At 43.8% G+C, this 27573-nt stretch overlaps 1 protein-coding gene across 2 annotated transcripts in view; it reads right to left on the bottom strand.

Annotated features, from left to right (window-relative positions):
- The window catches only part of LOC112248640 (ARVCF delta catenin family member), a 240150-nt gene that overhangs the window by 141966 nt on the left and 70611 nt on the right, over window positions 1-27573 (bottom strand). The window contains exon 2 of one of the 2 annotated variants that reach the window (XM_024417832.2): window positions 25248-25329. The gene's annotated coding sequence lies outside the window, so the exon portion shown is untranslated. Of the gene's footprint in view, window positions 1-12063; window positions 12137-25247; window positions 25330-27573 lie in introns of those variants that run through there. The other variant, XM_042320685.1, reaches the window with a different exon arrangement.

The following is a 27573-nucleotide window of genomic DNA, read 5'->3' as shown; positions in this document are numbered from 1 at the left end:
TGAGATGCAGTGCCTTAGACCTCGCCGCCACTCGGGAGCCCTCTGTGTGCGCTTACATGTGTGCCTGTCCGACCCCAGGAGGCTGATTGTGAATTCATCCCAGAGCCCCGTTCTCATCTAGAACATATGGATGATCAGTCTACCTGATGGAGCAACAGAAGTCAGCAAGGAGGAGTTTACACGCTGCCAGTTTGAATAAAAGATCCGCGCTGGGATTTGTGCTTGACAGGGCATCCTAAACCTTGTACTGTTCAATTATGTAACACCAAGTACTGCAACCCAGGAAGGTATGTGCAGGGCTCTGCTCTCATCGGAATCCATCCAGAGACCACGGAGGGAAGCAGGACTTGATCTCAGGTTAGGATGAGAGACGTGTTGATCGGCAGCTGCTGAGAGGACATTATCGTCTCTAAGGCTGTCCCCCAAATGATACCTTATCCCCTGCCCTACGTTTGACCAAAGCCCAGGTCAAAAGTAGTGCACTATATAGGCAGTAGGCAACATGGGTCCATTTGGGATACAGTCTAGGTCCATTCCTGGCTGTGGTTGTGCAGAGTGAGGGGACTGGTACTGTCACGCTGTCATAACATTACATAGAAGGTGATTGGGGGAGGGGGGGGTTACAGTTCATTAGATAACAATAAACACGTTTCACACCAATTATCATTTAATTAAGAAGGACATATTGTTGGCGAGCAAATAAGAGCACCGGCTGAGGGAAGAAACAACATGTTAAATTGGTGAGAATTGTTAAGTCTAATCACTGTTAATCACTGCAACAAACAAATGAAGTAAAGGAAACTGGAGCCTGACAGTGGAGCTATGAGCTCTAGGGCATTATACTGCATGTGTAGAGTGTGTGTGTGTGGTGAAGGTCGTTATAAAAGACCATGACACAGACAATGACATCTCCTGTCATCGTTTAATCAGCCAGCCTTGCTAATTAGCTTCAGACCACTCAGAGGAGAAGGGGGGGGGCAGTTACATATAAAACAGAGATGAGGTGTGTGTGTGTGTGTGTGTGTGTGTGTATGTGTATACACTATATTTACACACACACACACACACACACACACACACACACACACACACACACACACACACACGTTTCAGTTATTTCAGCCACACCCCTTGCTGACAGGTGTACAACATCAAGCACACAGCCAAGCAATCTCCATAGACAAACAATGGAAGTAATCAAATCAAATTTATTTATATAGCCCTTCGTACATCAGCTGATATCTCAAAGTGCTGTACAGAAACCCAGCCTAAAACCCCAAACAGCAAGCAATGCAGGTGTAGAAGCACGGTGGCTAGGAAAAACTCCCTAGAAAGGCCAAAACCTAGGAAGAAACCTAGAGAGGAACCAGGCTATGTGGGGTGGCCAGTCCTCTTCTGGCTGTGCCGGGTGGAGATTATAACAGAACATGGCCAAGTAGAACGTCATTACTGAAGAGCTCAGTGACTTCCAACGTGGCACCGTCATAGGATGCCACCATTCCAACAAGTCAGTTCGTCAAATTTCTTCCATGCTAGAGCTGCCCCGGTCAACAGTAAGTGCTGTTATTGTGGAAATGTCTAGGAGCAACAACGGCTCAGCCACGAAATGGTAGGCCACACAAGCCCACAGAACGGGGCCGCTGAGTGTTTGTGTGTAGTGCGTAAAAATCTGTCCTCGGTTGCAACATTCACTATAGAATTCCAAACTGCCTCTGGAAGCAACGTCAGCACAAGAACTGTCATCGGGAGCTTCATGAAATGGGTTTCCATGGCCGAGCAGCTGCACACAAGCCTGAGATCACCATACGCAATGCCAAACGTCGTCTGGAGTGGTGTAAAGCTCGCCGCCATTGGACTCTGGAGCAGTGGAAACATGTTCTCTGGAGTGATGAATCACGCGTTTGTCTGGCAGTCCGACAGACGAATCTGGGTTTGGCGGATGCCAGGAGAACAACACCTGTCCCAATGCATAGTGCAAACTGTAAAGTTTGGTGGAGGAGGAATAATGGTCTGGGGCTGTTTTTCATGGTTCGGCCAGGTCCCTTTGTTCAAGTGAGGGGAAATCTTAACGCTACTGCATACAATGACATTCTCGACAATTCTGTGCTTCCAACTTTGTGGCACAGTTTGGGCAAGACCCAGCATGACAATGCCCCCGTGCACAAAGCGAGGTCCATACAGAAATGGTTTGTCGAGATCGGTGTGGAAGAACTTGACTGGCTTGTACAGAGCCCTAACCTCAACCCCATCGAACACCTTTGGGATTAATTGGAATGCCGACTTCTAGTCACCTGTGTCACCCAACATCAGTGCTGACTTCACTATAATGATCGTGGCTGAATGGAAGCAATGTTCCAACATCTTCCTCCCATCTTCTTCCTAGAAGAGTGGAGGCCGTTGTAGCAGCAAAAGGGGGGACCAACTGCATATTAATGCCCATGATTTTGGAATGAGATGTTCGACGAGCAGGTGTCCACATACTTTTGGTCATGTGGTGAGTCTCCACTTTTCTCCTCATCTTCAAAAATGTTGAAATCTCTAGCCTACAGAGAAAGCAATTACTAAATCACCAATGAACCCTTTAACAGGAGTTGAGTGATGCTGTCCAAGTCAACTACTGCATTTCATCCCAGGGCTAGCGCATACAGCAGGAAGCTGTAGCAGTCAGCCCAACGTAATTGGCCACCACTTTTACAGTAAGAAAAAAAAGAAGACGTATTTATAGAACGCTGGGTAATTCACCATTTCCTGAGCTGGCCACGGAAAGGAGAGGCAGCTCCACTGTCATTAACTGCCAACCACTGGTCACCGGAAACTGTGAGCACAAAACAAGATGGAGGCTACTCGGTTAGTACTGCTCTTTACAGCCCTGGCTGTATGGATTTCTAACACGCTGTAGGTCTTCCCGTTTTCTTCTTCTAGTCACATGTGATTGTTCAGCCAGAAAAAAATAAAGTCCTCCTTAGATTATCTCAGAAGTAAATCCAGGTAGTTGCACTTTCAATGATTTGAATTGAGTTTCCATTCCGTCAGTCATTCAGGAGAAATAATGAACCTCCTCGTCCAAATAGGTGTTCAAATAGAATTTGAGGCTTATGTAGAACGCATTATACGTTACTCAGATAGCTGGAGCCAGAGGTTGAATCCCAAATGGCACCCTATTACCTCTTTAGTGCACTACATCTGAACTGCGCCCTGTGGGCCTTCAACAAAAGTAGTGCGCTATAAGGAGAATTGGGTAACAATATTTGAGACACAGCGACAGTAGTTTGTAAAAAGCATATCCTGGTGAAATACACCCTGAAAACACAGTTCACCGATGCTGAAACTGTGTGTCTTGATATCAGACCTCATAAAAACTCAATCAGGGAAGTGTTAAAGCCAAATTAACCCAGTGTACCTTCAAATAGAAATGCTCACACTAGACTTCATTGAGTTCTTAGTATTCATAGATCCAGAGTATGGCTTGCTTAGGGCATATTTGAGATGGTGTAAGTATTTAGGTCTGCCATCCCTCTACACGCCACAGACTTCAGTGTAAATGTAATCTATATAGTTTGTCAGTATTACTAATTATGCTGGGCCTGTATTCACCAAGTGGCTCTGAGTAGGAGTACTCAGATATCCCATCTTATTCATTAAACTAAAAGGCAAAACTGATCCTAGATCAGCATCCCTGCTCCGAGACACTGGACAGTTGTAATCTCTACCACATGCATTAACCTTTTCACGTGAGTGCCAAATATCTCTACACCCCCCAAATTCGGTGATGTCAGAATGCTCCCAATGTTCCAAAATGTGACGCAACAGGACAGTTACCCGCACTGCCCTCGAACCAAGACACACTTCATGCTAATTATCTATAGGCTATATTTCAACTTGTCAATTAGAAATTCTTTTCTAAGTTATGTTTTCTAACAGTTTGAATTGAGGTGTGTTCCATCTCCTCATTGATTCACATAAAAGTAGGCCATTTAACTGTTGCCGAGAATTTGTGTTTGAGACTTTACTGTACCTGACAAACTTCTCTCTTCAATGAGAGCCCAAGAACCTCCCCAGTGTTTCCCATGATCAAGTATGCAGACATTTGCACAGTCTAGCGCAAAGCTTTCCCCCCTGGCTGGCGCTCGCATTGCCTTCATTGTTGTTTTCCTTACAAATAATAGGACTGTGTTTGAGTAAAACTGTTTCTGTGAGAAGAAAAATGCTGACTGTTGCGTCAATCAAAACTGGACGTGCCAAATAATCATTCTAATCACACCGGTTTAAGCATCTGCTGCAGGGACCACTGCACATGTGTTGGTAGATGTCAAAAGGTCAATGTGCCAGAAACCAATTGAGATGGGCTTTCTGAGAGGCGGGAGGTTGAAGTGAAGACCGAGGGATGAGGGAAAAGATGTAGGAGGTAATGGGATTCTCATGAATGTTTCATGGATATTATTTTTCTTCCAGGCACTGTGGTTCTTCTCTGGAGAGGGGAGGTTGTTGAGGGAGAGGTGGTTAACTGAGACAGACAACCAGTTGTCATGACTCTCCTTGGTGAGGATCAAAAAAAGACACCCATTGGCTAGGCAAATGTTTGAGGATAGCCAGGCCACCCCCCCACCCCCTAAATGAGTTAGTTGTTACATTATTCATTTAAGTGATTGTCAATTAAACATAGGTCATTTTTTCAATTAATGATAGTCACGTCACGACAGTCTTGCTGAGTCAGTCTGAGTCGTCAGACAGATTCCATCATCCCGCTCATTTACTGAACAGACTCTGGGCTTTTGGTTGCAATTTTTTTATTACATATTTGTTGGCCATGCATGAATGAATGTGCAATTCATATGAATTGTTAAGAGACAAACGGAAGATTGTTATTCTGTAACTGACCCTGGTAACTCCCCGTTACAGGATTAGATTGAGTAGAACCCACAGTCCAGGCCAACTTGAGGCTGCCAATGCATTTCAGTAATGCCTGAGTTTTAGAGGTACAATTTACAGCCAGTGTCAAGGCTTTGGGACTTAGCCTGGACACACCAACAATCAAAACCTTGTCTCCCCAATAGAATCATTCAGTGTTTCATGCCAACTACAATATATATATTTTTTTTCAAACAGACCACAATGCTATTTTGTATTCCAAGAGCTATTGTGAAGATAGCCAAGTGATAAACAACAACACTATAGACCTACGTTGAAAAATATATACTGTATCCACCACAGTGATGGCAATACAAAGCAACAAGAATGTACTAGAATGTTGGTGTTATTACGTTCCATGTCATGTTGTCCTGTGGTTCTCGTGGTCATGGTTTGACGGTAAGCTGGCGACTACTCAACAGGTATCACAACAGGTACGTCACAGCTGACAAACACCAGGCATTGAAAAGCAGAAGACAAATCCATGAGAGAGAGAGAGTGTTAGAGATAGAGACCATATCCATTTGGCAGACGTTTGTGAGTTCTGTGGCATCGCTCCCTCTCTCTGTGACATTAAAAATGAGACAAACCTGGAATTACCTCAAGTGCTCAAACCAAACGTCAGGTGCAACATAACAGCAAACTGCCATATGAGGGGTTTTAACACGGGTTGACAAAGACCGGCTGCCACTACAGAATGTCCAGGACAACAAGAATGTACCACGCTCAGCTGAACACATCCAACACAGCTGAAAACAGAAAACACACAACTTCATACAGCATGAGAAAGTGTGAGAAGTCCGGTGAGTCTATAAAAACAGAATATTTCTTCCTCTCATCCTTCACAACAATTCCCTCTTAATCTATTCAAAGATGGGAGATTTTACTTAGAGCCATATCTTGGAGATTTTACAGCAAACCCTTGGCTCGGTCATGTGGGGTGGAGCAGGCGGTCTGCTCAGGAACACCAATTAATAACTCCGCCTTGTCCCAAGACGGAGTGGAGAAACTTAGAGGAAAGGCCACAGGGACAGCATGGGGAATACCACACACACAGCCAGGCAACATCATAGAGATCCTATAATAGGATCTCTATGGGTTACACGAATTCATCGGTTCAAAACACAATGTCATTACTTGTTTTTAGAAAAAATCTATCCAATTCAGCTGCCAATTTCTATTCCTTGGTATTAAAATCAGATCTGAGGAAGACTTTGTACTCTGTGTTCCCCCGAGCCCTTACGACACACCTCAGTGATGCTGCCTGGAATCAGGCAGTAGGAGTGGGGTGGGTGCTCTACACTCACAATGCAGCAAAACACAGCATAGGAGCCAAAACATCCTGATTGTGAGTGAAGGTACTGTCTAATTACCAAGGCCAACTACACCACTGCAGATATCACGCGGACGCTACAATAACAAGCCAACTTAGCTAACGACCAAAGCTAACCTTATCATTTCACATTCCTCTGTGATTTCTCGAAGTTCGACAGAGCCAAACGTATTACACATTAAAAACTAATACAGGGATTATTTCTGGAGCACAAAGTACTCAGCGTTAGAAACGTCCCAGTTAATCGATTGCATTATGTAAAGAATAGCTTAAAAACACTACAACAACAAACTTCACAGGCTAATACAACTTATATTGTTCGCACCCAGAAGATCTCCTTTCAAAGTCATGGCTTTTAACTGCGGCACACTGCTCATACCACCTGACCGGCCATTCCTTTCCTGCGCCGTTGGGGAAATAAAGAACATTACAAATAGCTGAATTAGGTCCTGTCACATTCCCCAGATAGGGCAGTGCATCTCTATTGACCCTGCTGAGCCTCTGGGTCCCATGGGGTCTGACTGTTGGTCCCCGGCAGGATAAAGTGCTGCTGTGCTCTTCAAGGAGAGCGTCAGGCTGTGTGTGGCCAGGACACTGATACTAACACCTGCACACACATTCTCTCTACTCGCATACGAATCTTTCGCTTTACATTTGGTTTTAACTCACTCGCACAAAGCGTCAGGACGACTGACATGCCGCCGCCCGCCACCGGAGGTTGACTTGTTATGGTGTCGGAGTAACTATGTTAAGGCACCTGGAGATGGAGCGGAAACCGAGCCAGAGCAGGAAACTGCTGTGACTCACCCAACCAGCCCCAGCACACTGTCCATCAACCGAAATCATCAGTCGCGCTTGTTTGGGACTATCGGTCTCAATGACATTGAGGAATGCAGGTGCAGCGGCAAGTGGAGCTGATCTCACCTTAGAGCGCACTCGAATAAGTGTCTATTAACCAAAATAAAGCCTTGATAGTAGAGCAGTGGATGATGACGTTGAAAGATTGACTGATTCGCCATGCTTGATGCTTTGCCCGGTCTGTTACTGATTATTGACTGTTCACTGGATAAGAGATTCATATCCATTCTGGGCTTTTCAGAGAGATAATCCCTGTCATATTTCCCCCAATACTCAAACTGCACAGTATTGATCAGAATAGCGTCTCCTGCTGCAGTACATGCGGCTGCAAAAACACACCTTTTGAAGAACAGAGGGAGAGACAGAGAACGTCAGGGGGAGAGACTGACCCACGATCTATCTGAATGGATTGCCAAAAAGAATGATTAGAGAAAAGATTTCCTTTCAAAGGAGGGTTTATCAACCAAAGAACAATGCCCTTGTTACAAGAGGGACCTGAAAGTGGATACACCTTAAGGCTAAATTTCTCAGCCGTTATTATATCTATAATAAATACAATTGTGAAATTAAACAGGCAGGGATGGTCATTTCAGGAGCGTACAATGACATTGTTTTGTAAGGTAAATGTGCCAAATGATTCTTGGCATACATAAAGTCAATGGCATCAAACCTAGACGGTAACAGAAGAACGTTTGGGGGAAATCGCAATTATAGGGCATCCAGAGACAGACTCGGAATAGACAGACCAATCCAATTTCTCAATGATGTACAGTTCATGTACCAGCCAATGCATTCTGCTCCTCCGATATCTGTGGCCGCGTCGCCACTGGTGCTAGGAGCTGCAGCTAGTTAAAACCCAGCATATAAAAACCCAATTAGCTATGTATTATAGCTGGGAAAGGGATATGACTGTTCAGACAAAAAAAGAAAATGTGCTCACAGGGGTTCGTTAACATCCACCAACAGTCTACCCTTTTACTTCCTGACGCAATACAAAAATCGCACTGAAATTGGCTATGAAATTTTAAGTAGGCTACTTAACATAGTCTAAAAACATAAAGTCACTCAGCCTGAGTGTGGGGACAAAATGGCAAACTGTAGAATTTGAGACAGTGACAACCATGGGAAATCTAACGCCAAAACACTCGCTTTTGAAGCATTAGCCATTTGTGGCATCAGGTCAAGTAGGGTCGAGGCCAACATAACATGTCTCTATTCTGGTGCTTCCTTCGGGGGCACCACGGATAAGGCAGTCCAAAAAAAAAATACTGCTTAGAATCTCTGCTAAACTCCTCCTCCCGCCTCTCCAAACGAGGCACGTATTGAGGATTATTTTGTCAAGTGCAACACCTGCGCTATGCTGCACAGTCTAAAATTTGACGTATACATACCACGGTTAATCAGAAGTTACATGATAAAACAATAAGACTGTGGCCGGAGACCAACATTTCATACACATCCTGTGCAAAGTGGGTGCGTTCCATGACACACCTTTGCATACAGACAGCTAATACATTCACAACTATTGTTGTGGTCATGACAGTTTCCATTTTACATTTACTATCATCTGATCTCATGCTATTAGAAGTATGGAACATACTTACCTACCATACTTATTTTACATACAGAGTTCCTTTCATCTTGGCATCATATGATTTGATCCCTATGTGGTTCTGTCTGATGCAATAGACCTTCTCTTCCACTCCCAGAGCGTCTGGGGCCTCCGATCTAGCTAGGTCGCCTCCTCAGGCAGACAACTCAAACAGCAACACTGAACGCAGAGGTACTTTAAACAGCCCAGTGCACTGCAATCACTATTAAAAAAAAAAAAAGAGTACGACAATAACAGTAAACTTGTTCGGCAACACTAACTAGAGAACAGCCATTTGGGGAACACAGGTAAACGTGATTATAAAGTACAACAGACTTAATATATCTTCAGTACACACAGCCAAATAAATGCTTGGGAAGAACCTTCAAAGAAATGTGTGTTTAGTAATCAGGCACAATAACCCTAGTATGCCTTCGCAAACAAAACACCAAGGCCACTCTGTATTGTCTGTATGGTCCAATTCAAGCCCATGCGGAACAAATGATTAAATTTGTTACACTATGGACTGGATGAAGAAGGCTATACTGACGCAATACACATTGGTACAACAATGTCACTCTGCGCGTGAAAGAGACACCGTGGTTGGCTCCAGTGTATACAGACAGAGGTCTTTTTCATCCACTCCAGTCCCGCCGACTCCATCAGTTTCAGAGCAGTCAGTGCCAGCAAATGTTGTGCCACAGCACAGTACACCACCCACCTCAGGTTGGGGCCCTGCTCATTACTTTACAGGAAGAAAACAGGTTAAAGAAGAAGTAGGTTAAAGAAAAAAGTATTGATCCCACACTGAATCTCCCTGGTAGATGAAGGGAGGAAGTAACCCTTCCCAACTTTGTGGTGTATTTATTCTGAGACAATGAGCGAGACAGAGAGTCCAGAGGGGTCTATGTGAGCCATTGTGGTTTAGTAGTGGGAACAGAATAGGGCTCTGGAGACGGGGAGAGGACAACGGCAAGAGGGGAACAGAGGGACAAGTCAACCTTGCAGCAGAGATCTGCTAGCTTCGCTCTTCTCACAATCAGAATCACAATCTCCCATGCAGAGAGTGAGCCATTCAATTGCTGACTGACCCAGCCCTTTCATTTAGACTGGGGGGAGCAGAGCAGTTCCATTCCATCACCTCCCAACCTCATCTAGCTCTGTCTGGGCTGTCTGCTGCTCCTTCATAATCAGCTGGGAGGCTGGCTGGCTGGCAACCTGGCTTCTACACACTACTCTTTTGCTGTAGCTACATAGTCAGGGAGCCTTATAGAGGCAGCTGGCTGCAGCTATGGGTGGAAGGTCAATTAGATGGTGCCCTTAGAAGGGGAGTGGGCAGATAGGAGGATAGGCGGCTAGACTTCAGGAGTAGAAATGACTTCTGGTATGTCACAGACAGGAAGACATAGGGCCAGGTTTTGGGGTGGGTGGAAGGGTGCAGCAGTCTAACTGCCTCATGGGTGCTTTGTTGAATGAAATGACAAGGATCAATGGACCTACGAGTCAGAGACCCCCATCCCCTCAATGGGCAGTCTCTGTAGCCCTCGTGGCCCCGTAGTGACTCGGTCCAGTGAAGATCTAACCAGGTCAGCCTTGACTGGAAACCCTAAATCTGTCTGGTGTGCAGACCCTGAAATCTGACCTGATCAACAATCTAAATGGGTGAATCGATGAAGTGAGACCATACTTTACAGTATTTGTGGGAAAAAAATGATCTGTGCTTTCTTAGATTAAAATGAATTGTAATATGGTAACGTGCCCTTTGATTTGCCAGACTATTGGTTCACCACACACAACTTGCTTTGAATAACATCTCCGTAGAGAGCATTGGTAAACAGAACAGGTCTGACCTGTTGAAATCCGATGTGAAATCAGCTCAAGTGGAACTCCCCTCCTTTTATTACCAATTAAAGCTGGGGTTGCCTGGTTACAGGTGGCAGCAGAGAACAAAGATAGAGAAACTGAGGATATTTGATATTACACACCACTACTACTCATCTCTGGAGAGTTGCTCCCGCCGACGCTTATTATTACCACCACCACTGACGATTTAATGCTGCCAATTGCTGTCCGGCAAGCATACCCAACAAATTGTCTGTTTCCCTTCCCACCTGGTGTTTATAGCGGCTGTCCCAAACACCATCCTAATCCCTACATAGGGCTATGGTCAAAAGTAGTGTACTATATGTAGGGAATTAAGTGCCATTTGGGACGCAGGCAATCCCAGGCCTCCTTGGCAGTCATAAATCAATAGTACCCCACTGTACACCTCAGACAGAACTGAGGCTCTCTTTCTCTCCACAATGACTCCTAAAGCAGCTAGCCAAGTCCGCGACTGGGAGAGCTTATTGACGCACGCCGACACCGCAGAGAGAGTTCTTTTAAAGTCACACACACACAGACACACCAAGGGGGTTTCAGATTTTCTGATGTAATGGATGAATGTACAGGTAACTGCCAAAATAAAAAGGAAACGCTTAAGTAAATGAGTGATCCAATATACTTTGTAAGCAGGTGCTTCCACACAGGTGTGGTTAAGCAATTAACATTCCATCATGCTTAGGCTTATTTTGTCTACCATGGCTGTGTCCCCATAGGATGACAATGACCCCATCCATTGAATTGAACACTTATGGGACATTCTGAAGCTGCGCCAAGAGACGTTTTCCACCACCAACAAAGAACAGAGAGAACACACACAGAGAGAGACAGCGACAGAGAGAGAGAGGAGAGAACACACAGAGAGAGAGACAGCGACAGAGAGAGAGAGGAGAGAACACACACAGAGAGAGACAGCGACAGAGAGAGAGGAGAGAACACACACAGAGAGACAGCGACAGAGAGAGAGAGGAGAGAACACACAGAGAGAGACAGTGACAGAGAGAGAGAGGAGAGAACACACACAAAGAGAGACAGCGACAGAGAGAGAGAGGAGAGAACACACACAGAGAGAGACAGCGACAGAGAGAGAGAGAGAGAACACACACAGAGAGAGACAGCGACAGAGAGAGAGGAGAAACACACACAGAGACAGCGACAGAGAGAGAGAGGAGAGAACACACACAGAGAGAGACAGCGACAGAGAGAGAGAGGAGAGAACACACAGAGAGACAGCGACAGAGAGAGAGAGGAGAGAACACACACAGAGAGAGACAGCGACAGAGAGAGAGAGGAGAGAACACACACAGAGAGAGACAGCGACAGAGAGAGAGAGGAGAGAACACACACAGAGAGAGACAGCGACAGAGAGAGAGAGGAGAGAACACACACAGAGAGAGACAGCGACAGAGAGAGAGAGGAGAGAACACACACAGAGAGAGACAGCGACAGAGAGAGAGAGGAGAGAACACACACAAAGAGAAAAAAATCTAACTTGTAATGCATATGGTGCATCTGTGAGGATAAGCCTGCAGTCAGAGGTTGCTAGGGGGTTGTGTAGCTCGTGTGTAATCATCTCCCCTCTCTCTGCCTTCTGCTGGATTCTCAGACTTCATGCCAATTCAATGCCCTTGAAAGTGTGACTCCGGTAGGAATGAGAGGGAGGGAGGGGGAGAAGTGTATGCACTTGTGTTCGTGCGTGCGTTGTCGAGGGGGGAATTTGTTACTGCAAAGGAACAGTACTTCATGTGCATAAGTTTAAAAAAAAAAATCATTTTTAAGCCTTGATAATACATGAATCTTCAGTTGAATTCACTTACTCTATATAATATCTCCATTTGGAGAGATGTAATATCTCCATTTGTTAAGAATAGAGGAGACATGGACTGTGATTTGAGCAGGGGGAAACAAGAGGTCTGGTTTGCTGTGACTGGAGGCTGTGGACGGTCATTAAGTATTCCTTTAGTGGAAAAAAAAATAGCACCTTTCATGGTGGTATGGAAGCAGTGGGTCAACCTGATCTTGAATCTATTAAAAGAAGGCCCATCATACATGCTTGAAGCCCCCCGCCTAATCTTATCTCCAAAGCAGCACAGTCACACAAATTAACATTCCTATACACTTTCCAACCATCTGAGAATAGGATTTGGGCTCTCTCACGGGAAACATACAGACACACACGTACAGAGTCACACACACATGCACAAGCATGCGCACACGCATAAGAGCGCTCATATACGAGTGCACACACACAGGAAATCAATCCTAAGCTTCAGTTACAACACAAAGCTTTGGTTCTCAACAAGAGAAAAATACAAATCATGAATCAAACTTCTGTGAATGATTACGCTTAGTCGACACTTGAGCATTTCTACTGGCCTGAGTTCGCTTATTACCTCTTTTTATTGGGGGTGAAAAAGACAAAACAGACCCCTGTCCGAGTGGTAAAAATGTAAATAGCTCATGTCCTGGCAGCTGAGAGAGAGAAGACATGGCTGTAAAATGACATGCTCACTTATTGGCAGACTTTGTGGAACTTGGTTGGTACCTTGAGAAACTCTACTAGAGTGAAATATTCCAAATCAGAAAGGGAATAACAGTGCACCCACAGCCAACAACAGACATATTATTCACTCAGCACACTAGAAGACTAATTAGTAGTCATTCAAAACTGCTTGTGTGAAAATATTCTAAAATCAGTTTGATTGTAAATAATCATATTTTTCCCCATCCACATACAATTTATTAGCATACTAATAGCAACATAGAACTTGTAGGAGTGAAATCCTATCGGGACACAATTTGAGAAGGTGACTAGAATGTTCTCCATAAGCAGCACTGGAAACAAAGAGTATAATTTACTTCATACACTAGATATACATCCCCCATTTCTCTCCTTTCATACTCAGGAAGTTGCCGTTGCAATCTGTGATTGCCACACCCATTTTTGTGCACTTTTAAATTCATGATGTATATCAATTGATTCTTGAATACAAGTTCTACATTCCTTATGAGCTTAGTTTCAATTGCCTTACCCAATCAGAACCCAAAATGTAAACTTGTTTTACTCCTTTGTAAACAGAACATTGGCCCGACGCTCTAACCACTGGGCTACCTGCCGCACCAAGATGACTGATTACAATGTAATGTAAAGATCAGAGTCAGAATTAGTAACAGTATTAAAATATAAATAAATATAACTGGTTCAAATTCTATCCAATCACACGTGTCTCACAGGACCTGAAATAAGTCAGGGGTTACAGATGAGACTTTGTAGATAAGCCGTAGAAAGAAGTCTATACATACAGGCCAGTGGAAATCTCTAATACAGGAGTCTTCGAAGTAAGACTGAAGACAACCATAGACAACCACAACCTTTGATTCCTCTCCTCATTGCAGGAACTTGAACCTGAAGAGTCAAACGGAACTGTATGTTGTGCAAATACAACCTCCCCATCATAATGTTGGCTGACTGGACACAAATAAACACAAAAATAGAGAAACTATCTAGTAGGTCTAATACGACCTCCTATATCATTTCCCCAAAACTTCTGCAGTATGACTTTAGAAGAGCATTAGATTATATAGTGGCTGGGGCATGACGCTCTGTGCTGTGCGTGTTGTCCCATCAGTGGAGGCATGATGCATGAAGGACAGCCAAGCAGCCAGACAGCATAGGAGATCCCCCTGGATTAGTCACACTCGAAGGCCCCACGCTGCTCACAGACTCCCCTCACAGCACCGCCACCACTCTCGCTATGCATCCCAATCCCCACCACCACCATACAGAACACATAATGGAGCTATAGACTGCCAGCACACAAAAATACAGCCCAAAGTCACCACCGCCTTGGGCAGTGCAATACAGCACTAGAAATGATAGAACACACATACAGGCCTCAACCAATAACAGCCACTCTCCACCAACACAACCGCAGAGTTAATACAATAACGTGTCGATACAGAACACTGTAACAGCACATAAACAGTACAGCCACATTAACCACTATAATGACAACAATTCTAACCATAAAAAGACATTACTGTATATATAGTCTTTAAATAGACAGTACCACACACAAAGAAAAATAAAAACAATGTACAGCTAGCTGCAAGCTACACTGAGCAAAAATATGAAGACAACACGTGAAGTGTTGGTCCCATGAGCTGGAAATACAAGATGCCAGAAATGTTCCTTAAGCACAAAAAACCCTCACATTTTGTGCACAAATGTGCTTACATCCCTGTCAGTGAGCATGTCTCCTTTACCAAGATAATCCCTCCACCTGTCAGGTGTGGCATATGAAGAAGCTGATTAAACAGCATGATCATTACATTGGTGCACCTTGTGCTGGGGACAATAAAAGGCCAATCTAACATGTGAAATGTTGTCACACAACCACTGATGTCTCAAGTTTTGCGGGAACGTGCACATGGCATGCCGAGTGCAGGAATGCCCACCAGAGCTATTGCCAGAATTTCAATTGACTGATTTCCTCATATGAACTGTAACTCGGTAAAATCAATTAAATTGTTGCATGTTGCATTTATATTTTTGTTCAGTATTAGTATTTCACTGTCATTGACAAATCATGTGACAATTAGCATTTTCTTTCATTTGAGCAATATATGGCCACAAATCACCTAACTACAAGTGCTGTGTCCAATCCCAGGGAAATGGTGGTAGACACTGAACTCCACAAACTCTCCATATCCCCTTTTCATTGCAGTGCTCTGCCCGTGAGAGTGAAGTCATTTTAAGTGGCAAGTTGAGAGCACAGAAAATACACAGAGCCCTTGGCTTTGGTGTAGCAGTGACTTAAATGACTTTACAGTTTACGAGGTGGAAAATGAGGGAGCTGAGGAACTTACCACAGCGTTACTGCTACTATAGGCCTAATGTGCTTTCCAAACCCTTTATCTATAATGAATTTAACAGGAAACGAGAGACCGGATAGAGAGCATTAGATGCGTGGCAGGGAAGTCAACTCACATTTAATCAGTTGGCCGGTGCAATAATACCTGCTGTAGTCTGGTTCTGTGTGTAGCTAGTCTACTTTGTGTCTTCACTAAGGAACAGATCTCTTATCCCTTTTCTTTCTCTAAGAGCATCTCTCCTTGTAGGTTGTTGTGGGAAATGATACGTTACAGGTGTCTGGCTCAACTAAGTGGAACGGAAAGCGTCAGGATTCACACACGTTGGTAACTACGTTGACAGGACCTAATCTTCAACAGGAATAACAGCACAGCCATTTCCATACTTTCTTTATATATATTTTTTGTTACAGTAGTTGTTACACTTGTCCTGTCGCTGCCACTCCACTACAGACTCAGGAGAGGCGAAGGTGGAGAGCAGTGCGTCCCCCGAAACACGGCCCTGCCAAACCGCACTGCTTCTTGACACACTGCCCGCTTAACACGGGAGCCAGCCGCACACCATCCAGCTGGCCCATCACAAGGAGTCGCTAGAGCACAATGGGACAAGGAAGTCCTGGTTGGCCAAACCCCTCTCCCTAACCTGGACGATGCTTGGCCAATTGTGCGCAGCCTCATGGGTCTCCCGGTTACGGCCGGCTGTGCCACTCGGGAGGCATATTTCCATTCTTCTGATATCTGTCTGTCTCCAAACAGGGTGCCAAGTGGAGGCGTAAAATTAAGCTCATTGCACTCGCTGTCCATGATGAAATACTTATATATATATATTAATAGTTTAGAAATAGTTGAATAGTAATACTTACTCATTATAAAGTGTTAGCGATATTTCCATTCCTTTGATAGCTGACTGACTGGCTTCCAACAGAGTGCCAAGAGGAGTTCTAAAAGAAGCTCGTCTCCCTCACTGTCCATTAACTTATTAAAGTCTTATTCCGAGGTCCATTAAGATGGCCTCCATGTCCCAAATGACAAACAGCAACCTCTAGGTATTTCTGACAGCATATAAATCAAACTGAGTTATAAACAATACTTGAAGACCAGGAACTGCATGACAAAAAAATCATTTGAGACTCCAAGCCCAAAATGTCATGAGGGGTAAAAATAATTCTCTCATGAAATTGTCGCTATTAATCACCGCCCAATTTTTTAATGGGAAACAGCCCGCAACTGACGGCACCCAAATACATTTAGGGGCCCTCATATAGTCACTTTTAAAAGAGTGATTAAACTTTTAATAAATCCCCCTCCATCTTAATTATTTTTTAAACAGTCAGTTGCGATTCACTGGGTTGTGGGCCAGAGAGGTCTCTTCCTCTTTTAATGAAATCAAAACCGAACAGAAAGTGTGTAAAGGTGGCAGAGAGGACCTGTGGCTATAGGCCTGTGAGAGCTGAGCTTCCCATCCATGCCTGGCTGGTAATGCCTCATTAGAAACCCTCCTCTGCACATTTTAATAGCACCACCACTAACACAATTAGCAAACATTCATGTCAACATTTTGAATTTGCTAGACTAAAACTGACATCTAGTTTCAACCATTCACCTTTTAACAAAGTTTGATTGTTATTTTCAAAAGTTGTTTGTGAGCACAAAACTGTAGTTGAGATATGCTAACCTCACATTTATTCATCAAGGTTAGGCTTGGAAGTTAAAGCTCTAATGTACTGCACCCTGAAATCCTACCCTTATCGAAACCAGTACTGTTAACACTCCTAACCTCAAAAATGCACTCTTAAAGTTAAACCCCTCTTAAATCGTGAGCATAGGACTTTCAAATCCTAACCTTGTTTTCAGGTTGAGATGTTAAAAAGTATCATATGGGAGCTGTGGCAGTTTAATATATTTTATACAGCAAGCATAGCACTACTTAAAAAGATCACACCGCATGTGGATATTCAGCAAGGTAAAGACAATCTGCCTGTGTAAGATTCCATTATGTAACATCAGCTTGGAGCCACATACACGACATACACAAGTATTTGGACACCCTTTAGGAGAAAGAGAAGCGCTACTAAGGTACACAATAGTACATTTTGGTAGATAGGTGCTCTTTGGTAAAAGGGGTAAATTGGTCATCAAAAAGAAAGGAGGACCAAGACACTTCATATAATTAATTAAAATGCCTTTATTAGTATGGCATGTTCAATAGAAACAAAGTTTTTTAAAAACGACACGTTTCAGCTGCATGGTCTTCATCAGGAAGTACCAAAAAAAAAGGAATACAATGTCCTCTTTTGAACAGCTTTTCCAATTAGCTGTAACTGAAAGAAGGAGTGGTCAAAAAAATAGATTGGACACACCTAGTAAGCAATAATATACACATTAAAAGGTGAAATGCTGTAGCTATGTTATCGTAAAGATACAACTCCAAGCTAGAAGTATCAGAACACTTAGAAAGGTAGTTCTAACCTTAAATATGACTGGGAGAAGTGTCAAGAATAAGAAAGCAATATATTCCCTAGTACACTAGAACACAGCAAAACATGAACAGTCTAAACATAGCTGAGGGCAATTGAGCAAAATGTCCACTAGATGACCGCAAATGGACCCATCACGACCCTTCGGGAAGGGTGAGAAATCCATATCTTCATTTAAACCAGGATATTTAGTGGCCTGCAGTTTGTAAATCCCAAAACTTTACCTTTGGTTTAACACGGTCCCCTTTCCTAATCGAGGCCGGAACATGATCAATACCCATAGCTTATAGGGAGGCAGGATTGCCATGGTGTAAGGACTTGTAGTGTCTTCATTGCCTACCCGTATGGCGTACTTGTGTTCCGCTAAGCGGTCTTGAAGGCGTCTCTTTGTCCGTCTAATATAGAACACCTTGCACTGTGGACATTCCAATCTGTAGATGACATGAGTGGTTTTACAGTTAATGAAATGCTTGACGTAATACTCCATTTTGGAAGCTGTGTCAACAAAATACTTATTCTGTGCAATATTTCTGCAATGGTTGCAATAGTTACATTTAAAAGAGTTCTTGGGTTTGTGGTCAAGACAAGTTTTTTGAGTCACCCAGAAGATAACTGTGGACTAATTTGTCATTTAGGGTAGGACTTCTTTTAAAGCTTATGACTGGTGGCTCAGGAAAGACTTGGCGTGAATGAGTATCTTCAGACTTCATTATTAACAAATTCGGGGAATAGTACAGTAAATAGTACAGTAAATGTAGATCACCAAGCACAACATAGCTTCTGCGTGTAAATCAGCTAGAAAGATGTGTCGACATCGAGTAATTGTCTCTGGCCCCCTCCCAGTTAGGGGGAGTGATGAGCTCTACAGCAGAGTCTCACAACTCAATCGCTGGTTGAAAACTGTTTTCTGCCCCTCCCAAAAGTTAGAATTTGTAGATAATTGGCCCTCTTTCTGGGACTCACCCACAAACAGGACCAAGCCTGACCTGCTGAGGAGAGGCGGACTCCATCCTCCTAGCTGGAGGGGTGCTCTCATCTTATCTACCAACATAGACAGGGCTCTAACTCCTCCAGCGCCACAATGAAATAGGGTGCAGGCCAGGCAGCAGGCTGTTAGCCAGCCTGCCAGCATAGTGGAGTCTGCCACTAGCACAGTCAGTGTAGTCAGCTCAGCTACCACCATTGAGACCGTGTCTGTGCCTCGACCTAGGTTGGGCAAAACTAAACATGGCGGTGTTCGCCTTAGCAATCTCACTAGGATAAAGACCGCCTCCATTCCTGTCATTATTGAAAGAGATCATGATACCTCACATTTCATAATAGGGCTACTTAATGTTAGATCCCTTACTTCAAAGGCAATTATAGTCAATGAACTAATCACTGACCATAATCTTGATGTGATTGGCCTGACTGAAACATGGCTTAAGCCTGATGAATTTACTGTGTTAAATGAGGCCTCACCTCCTGGCTACACTAGTGACCATATCCCCCGTGCATCCCGGAAAGGCGGAGGTGTTGCAAACATTTACGATAGCAAATTTCAATTTACAACAAAAAAAAAGACGTTTTCGTCTTTTGAGCTTCTAGTCATGAAATCTATGCAGCCTACTCAATCACTTTTTATAGCTACTGTTTACAGGCCTCCTGGGCCATATACAGCATTCCTCACTGAGTTCCCTGAATTCCTATCGGACCTTGTAGTCATAGCAGATAATATTCTAATCTTTGGTGACTTTAATATTCACATGGAAAAGTCCACAGACCTACTCCAAAAGGCTTTCGGAGCCATCATCGACTCAGTGGGTTTTGTCCAACATGTCTCTGGACCCACTCACTGTCACAGTCATACGCTGGACCTAGTTTTGTCCCATGGAATAAATGTTGTGGATCTTAATGTTTTTCCTCATAATCCTGGACTATCGGACCACTATTTTATTACGTTTGCAATTGCAACAAATAATCTGCTCTGACCCCAACCAAGGAACATCAAAAGTCGTGCTATAAATTCACAGACAACACAAAGATTCCTTGATGTCCTTCCAGATTCCCTCTGTCTACCCAAGGACGCCAGAGGACAAAAATCAGTTAACCACCTAACTGAGGAACTCAATTTAACCTTGCGCAATACCCTAGATGCAGTTGTACCCCTAAAAACTAAAAACATTTCTCATAAGAAACTAGCTCCCTGGTACACAGAAAATACCCGAGCTCTGAAGCAAGCTTCCAGAAAATTGGAACGGAAATGGCACCACACCAAACTGGAAGTCTTCCGACTAGCTTGGAAAGACAGTACCGTGCAGTACCGTAGAGCCCTTACTGCTGCTCGATCATCCTATTTTTCTAACTTAATTGAGGAAAATAAGAACAATCCGAAATTCCTTTTTGATACTGTCGCAAAGCTAACTAAAAAGCAGCATTCCCCAAGAGAGGATGACTTTCACTTTAGCAGTGATAAATTCATGAACTTCTTTGAGGAAAAGATTATGATTATTAGAAAGCAAATTACGGACTCCTCTTTAAATCTGCGTATTCCTTCAAAGCTCAGTTGTCCTGAGTCTGCACAACTCTCCCAGGACCTAGGGTTAAGAGAGACGCTCAAGTGTTTTAGTACTATATCTCTTGACACAATGATGAAAATAATCATGGCCTCTAAACCTTCAAGCTGCATACTGGACCCTATTCCAACTAAACTACTGAAAGAGCTGCTTCCTGTGCTTGGCCCTCCTATGTTGAACATAATAAACGGCTCTCTATCCACCGGATGTGTACCAAACTCAATAAAAGTGGCAGTAATAAAGCCTCTTGAAAAAGCCAAACCTTGACCCAGAAAATATAAAAAACTATCGGCCTATATCGAATCTTCCATTCCTCTCAAAACATTTTTAAAAAGGCTGTTGCGCAGCAACTCACTGCCTTCCTGAAGACAAACAATGTATACAAAATGCTTCAGTCTGGTTTTAGACCCCATCATAGCACTGAGACTGCACTTGTGAAGGTGGTAAATGACCTTTTAATGGCATCAGACCGAGGCTCTGCATCTGTCCTCGTGCTCCTAGACCTTAGTGCTGCTTTTGATACCATCGATCACCACATTCTTTTGGAGAGATTGGAAACCCAAATTGGTCTACACGGACAATTTCTGGCCTGGTTTAGATCTTATCTGTCGGAAAGATATCAGTTTGTCTCTGTGAATGGTTTGTCCTCTGACAAATCAACTGTAAATTTCGGTGTTCCTCAAGGTTCCATTTTGGGACCCCTATTGTTTTCACTATATATTTTACCTCTTGGGGATGTTATTCGAAAACATAATGTTAACTTTCACTGCTATGCGGATGACACACAGCTGTACATTTCAATGAAACATGGTGAAGCCCCAAAATTGCCCTTGCTAGAAGCATGTGTTTCAGACATAAGGAAGTGGATGGCTGCAAACTTTCTACTTTTAAACTCGGACAAAACAGAGATGCTTGTTCTAGGTCCCAAGAAACAAAGAGATCTTCTGTTGAATCTGACAATTAATCTTAATGGTTGTACAGTCGTCTCAAATAAAACTGAAAGGACCTCGGCGTTACTCTGGACCCTGATCTCTCTTTTGAAGAACATATCAAGACCATTTCAAGGACAGCTTTTTTCCATCTACGTAACACTGCAAAAATCAGAAACTTTCTGTCCAAAAACGATGCAGAAAAATTAATCCATGCTTTTGTCACTTCTAGGTTAGACTACTGCAATGCTCTACTTTCCGGCTACCCGGATAAAGCACTAAATAAACTTCAGTTGGTGCTAAATACGGCTGCTACAATCCTGACTAGAACCAAAAACTTTGATCATATTACTCCAGTGCTAGCCTCTCTACACTGGCTTCCTGTCAAAGCAAGGGCTGATTTCAAGGTTGTACTGCTAACCTACAAAGCATTACATGGGCTTGCTCCTACCTATCTCTCTGATTTGGTCCTGCCGTACGTACCTACACGTACGCTACGGTCACAAGACGCAGGCCTCCTAATTGTCCCTAGAATTTCTAAGCAAACAGCTGGAGGCAGGGCTTTCTCCTATAGAGCTCCATTTTTATGGAACGGTCTGCCTACCCATGTCAGAGACGCAAACTCGGTCTCAACCTTTAAGTCCTTACTGAAGACTTATCTCTTCAGTGGGTCATATGAATGAGTGTAGTCTGGCCCAGGAGTGGGAAGGTGAACGGAAAGGCTCTGGAGCAACGAACCGCCCTTGCTGTCTCTGCCTGGCCGGTTCCCCTCTTCCCACTGGGATTCTCTGCCTCTAACCCTATTACAGGGGCTGAGGCACTGGCTTAACTGGGGCTCTCTCATGCCGTCCCTGGAAGGGGTGCATCACCTGAGTGGGTTGATTCACTGATGTGGGCATCCTGTCTGGGTTGGCGCCCCCCCTTGGGTTGTGCCATGGCGGAGATCTTTGTGGGCTATACTCAGCCTTGTCTCAGGATGGTAAGTTGGTGGTTGAAGATATCCCTCTAGTGGTGTGGGGGCTGTGCTTTGGCAAAGTGGGTGGGGTTATATCCTTCCTGTTTGGCCCTGTCTGGGGGTGTCCTCGGATGGGGCCACAGTGTCTCCTGACCCCTCCTGTCTCAGCCTCCAGTATTTATGCTGCAGTAGTTTATGTGTCGGGGGGCTAGGGTCAGTTTGTTATATCTGGAGTACCTATTCGGTTCTCTCCCTCTCTCCCTCTCTCCCTCTCTCCCTCTCCCTCTCCCTCTCCCTGGGACCATGCCCCAGGACTACCTGACATGATGACTCCTTGCTGTCCCCAGTCCACCTGACCGTGCTGCTGCTCCAGTTTCAACTGTTCTGCCTTATTATTATTCGACCATGCTGGTCCTTTATGAACATTTGAACATCTTGGCCATGTTCTGTTATAATCTCCACCCGGCACAGCCAGAAGAGGACTGGCCACCCCACATAGCCTGGTTCCTCTCTAGGTTTCTTCCTAGGTTTTGGCCTTTCTAGGGAGTTTTTCCTAGCCACCGTGCTTCTACACCTGCATTGCTTGCTGTTTGGGGTTTTAGGCTGGGTTTCTGTACAGCACTTTGAGATATCAGCTGATGTACGAAGGGCTATATAAATAAATTTGATTTGAAAACAAAATGAACAGTGTAATGTTTAGATTCAGTCGTGACAGGTGAACTGTTGTGCCCTCAACTTTGGTCCCATAATCTTTGATTGCCACCATAGTTCTGCATATGCTTTTCATATTTCTTCTGTAAGAAATATCTGAATTTAGCCCTATCCATACAGGTCAATTCCCACACGTTTAAAGGGTTAACAAGGTCTCCCACAATGACTAACAGCTGGTTCAGTAAATAAAAGTCAGTGCTAACAAGTGTATAAAAAAAGTCACCCAGTGCTCCAGGTTGAGTTGAAGTTCAGACAGTGCAGTGTTTCTCTAGGAGCCGATGCCTTGACCCTGCCTCAAAGCCAATCCCCACAGATGGCTGTGCACACCTCCCAGCAGCGTGGGAAAAAATCAATTCTGAGGAGTCATTGGCAGTGCAGGCATGAAAATGTGCGGCTTAGATGGCAGAAAAATAATATTTGTGTTTGGAGTGAACTCAGATGGGCAGAGGTCGCATTGCACTGTACAGTAGCAAGAAGACGAAGGGATGAATTACAAAAACTCCACCAACAGACGTGGTATTTTTACAACCTTCTCTCCATTTCTCAGCGTCTACAGCAACAGCCTTCTCTCCATTTCTCAGTCTACCATAGCAGCCTGAGGGGAATGCAGAAGCAGAGGGTAAAATAGCTACAGACTGCAGGTGGGGTTTACAGTGTGTGTGTGTGTTGGTCTCAAATGGCAACCTATTCCCTATGTAGTGCACTACTTTTGCCAGGACACTCAAAAGTACTGCACTACATAAGGAAGGGGGTTCCATTTGGGACACAGCCTGTATCTTCCATCAGGGCCCAATGCTCTCAAAAACAAGACGTCACAGTCAAAGGAACTACATCTCTGGAAGAGCAAAGCGGTCTTTAAATCTCTCCTCTCCTGCACAATGCGAGCCCCGATGCCGATATCCCCATCCAGAGCTGGGTCAGAACTCCTGGGAGAGATGCACAGATTCTGTTCTAGTGATGTACCACCTCCTTCACAAGGTGTGTGAACGATCCAGCCACTAGTCAAATATATAGGTCAGAACAGACAAATTCAGCTTTGTCCACTGTGGTTACCTTTCACACACTTTTGTCATTCAGTCCATGCCAGCTAGCCCCAGCAGACCAGTCTCGGCAGCCAGAAACAAGATTAACTTTAATTACTTGAGAACAACATCTAAACTCAATGTACCGGTAAATTAACAGCTAAAGAGAAAAAGCGAGAAATAGGATAACCGTTGGGACTTTTCCTGGCTTCAAAGTAAAGTACCCTGCACTAAACAGGTTCAGGTTTAGTTGCGAGCTCCAAGACTGCTAAATATTTGTCAGTTGGCAACAGAACAGTACCACTGATTCAGACCAGGGACATCACCACAGAGGAATAGAAGAAAACCCACAACAACAAGTCAAACTTTCACAGACAATAATGAAGGATACATTTGTTGCTGATTTATATCGCAAAACTTTTAACTAGAGCCCCCACAATCCGCTGAAGATAAAGGATGTGACAAGAGTTCTGATTGCTACTAGGCCCGTGATGATTTCTACTAGCCTCAGTCTACACGAGATGGTTTTAGTGTTTACTCATGAGCACAGGTTCATTGGTGCCTGATAAAAGGGAATAGGCTTGTTCCACATTACATTGAATATACATCCTTAACCCAGGGCTGAAAATGATCTTAGACATCTATTGATTTCAAGAGTATGATCTTAGACAGACCCATCTTGGCCCGCCGGTGCGTCACTTCAGCCAATCGAATTCTCCGGGGGAGGGGAATATTTAATCTCGTTGCGTTTTGAGTGGCCTATACTTTACGTTATTTCACGTTTAGAAAACACCATTCATTAAATCAGGATACAAAACAACACTTCTTATAGCAATTCACTTCGCTATATTAACAGATCAGTAAAGTACAGTATAAGAGTACCAGCCTGTTTGTCCATCCGATATAATTGGAAAGGAAATATGAGCACACACTAAACCCAAAGACATAGGCTGCGTTCTCAAATAGCACCCAATTCCCTAAATAGTGCACTACATTTGACCAGGACCCATAAGGCTCTGGTCAAAAGTAGTGCACTGTATAGTGTGCTATTTGGGACACCACCATAGAACAGCTGTGCAGACCAGACACTACAGCCTGTGACATACAGTATCTATTTGTTACATTATTGCAATTAGGAAACGTGGATAAACGCACCTTTGGCTGATGAAGACCCATAAAAATGTCAGCGCAGGTAGACATTTATCAGGCGAGGGCCACTGCACCGGTGCTGCTACACCTACAAAACAAGATACGTTTTTTTAAGGACAGTTGCTTCATCAGATAATAGGTTTAGTGTCTCGGCACAAATCATGTACTCTACTTTCTTGAAATATGATTGAAGTAGGTAGGTCACTATACAACATAAGCGGAGACAAATTATTATACAACATGTTTGATCTGTTGTCTGGCTGCAAAACTCAGTAAAATACCTCTTCCATGTCTTCTCACATTTCAAAATGATCATTAATTTCAACCAGCCAGTTCACCATTGAAGCAGTCTCAGTCACAGGGAGCTTATGTTCATGTAAAGCCACAGCATTATTGAATACTCGTTTCTGATTGGTTAGAAGGGCATTCTAGAATGGACATTAAAACCAGATATCGGGACAACTGGAAAGATATCGGGGACACCTTGCAATCATGACGCAGTAAGCGCCTACACATTTAGACCGTACTTGCTACAAAGTTAAAAGAACGAGAAAACCATACAAACCAAAATTGGATACGTTATAAAACACAGGTCGAATGAGTGGGGAAAAACTTGGCTAGCATTGATTTGTTTTTACGGAGACAGTTTGATAGAACATCTGATGACCTAACGTGAGGAATATGAATATCTGGTCCCAGTCATGACGCACATGGCACTATGCTGTCAAATCCTCCCAAGTTTCTACTTTGACCAGCTGTTTAACTGATATTTTTTATTTGGTTATCATCATATTGGCAGGTTTTCCAGCAATAAACTATTTAGCTAGCTTCTAGCCTAGTGTTTGATATGCAATGCGATCTCCTTGTAATAAACAGTGTTGAGTCTCCTGATGAGAATGAACACTTTGAGCCATGCCAGGCAAAAATCGGGGGAAATTGTGTGGTATCCAAATAAATGTCAATAGAAAACAGCCACTAGTATTGTTAGATTTGTCAACTGTGCTATAAGCGGGATAAACAGCTTAAACAAACGCAACAGAACAAACATTGCTGTTATTCTGGCTGCAGAGGTCGTGACTGTGTAAGCCGTAGCTAGCTAGTAAGCAAGGGATGAGAAAGTCGCTAGCGAGCCAGGCAACGAAACAAATTACGAACGACTGGGACGAGTCTCCAGCAACCGAAATATTAAAGTATGAATTTAGGGGCCTCCTGGGTGGCGCAGTGGTTAAGGGTGCGGTACTGCAGCGCCAGCTGTGCCATCAGAGTCCCTGGGTTCGCGACCGGGACGTCCGTGGGGCGACGCACAATTGGCCTAGCGTCGCCCTGGTTAGGGAGGGCTTGGTCGGTAGGGGTGTCCTTGTCTCATCGCTCACCAGCGACTCCTGTGGTGGGCTGGGCGCAGTGTGCGCTAGCCAAGGTGGCCAGGTGCATTGGTGCGGCTGGCTTCCGAATTGGATGCGCGCTGTGTTAAGAAGCAGTGCGGCTTGGTTGGGTTGTGTATCGGAGGACGCATGACTTTCAACCTTCGTCTCTCCCGAGCCGGTACGGGAGTTGTAGCGATGAGACAAGATAGTAGCTATTTGGATACCACGAAATTGGGGAGAAAAAGGGGTAAAAAAATAAAAATTTTTAAAAAGTATGAATTTAGTTATATGAATTTAAATATCAAATATATTTTATTTCTACTGGTAAATGTGTGCTTATTTTTTTGTTTTATTTGGCAACTGTGGTATAAGCGGAATAAACGCAACGGTATAATGTTGGTGTTATTCTGGCTGCAGAGGTTGTGACTGTGTAGCTAGTTGGATAGTTTGCTGCAAGCAAAGGATAAGAACGTTGCCACTGAGCTTGGCAATGGTAATTAAAGAACGAACGACTGGGTCGCATCCATAAATATCGAACGAATTGAACAAATGACAGGTTCGCGTTTCTAGCAACCTAAAGATGAGAAAGTGTATATTTGTTAATACAAATAAAACAAAAAATATATTTTTACCGGTAAATGTGTGCTTTCATATTGTTTTCTTTGGCAACTGTGGTATACGCGGGATAAACGCCTCCGTTCTGTTCATTACCTTGGAAAGATTATCCTTAGAGGCTTAGACATAAGGACATATACATGAAAACAGCATACAGTATGTGTACTGTATGAGCTGGTTTCACCCAAATTTGAATAAAAACTTGATATTCACTGTTCGGGAACTTGAAAAAGGAAAGTCTAATTCTATAGAGTGAAATGTCAACACAGCCGTAGCCACTAGATTGGTGACCTTTACCCTCTTAGCCAAGGTTCCACACACAGACCGACTCCCACCACATTCCACACACACAT

This window comes from Oncorhynchus tshawytscha, linkage group LG04 (genome assembly GCF_018296145.1).
Source record: "Oncorhynchus tshawytscha isolate Ot180627B linkage group LG04, Otsh_v2.0, whole genome shotgun sequence".
Taxonomy (NCBI): Eukaryota; Metazoa; Chordata; class Actinopteri; order Salmoniformes; family Salmonidae; genus Oncorhynchus; species Oncorhynchus tshawytscha.
This window is presented reverse-complemented; position numbering and strand designations above follow the sequence as displayed.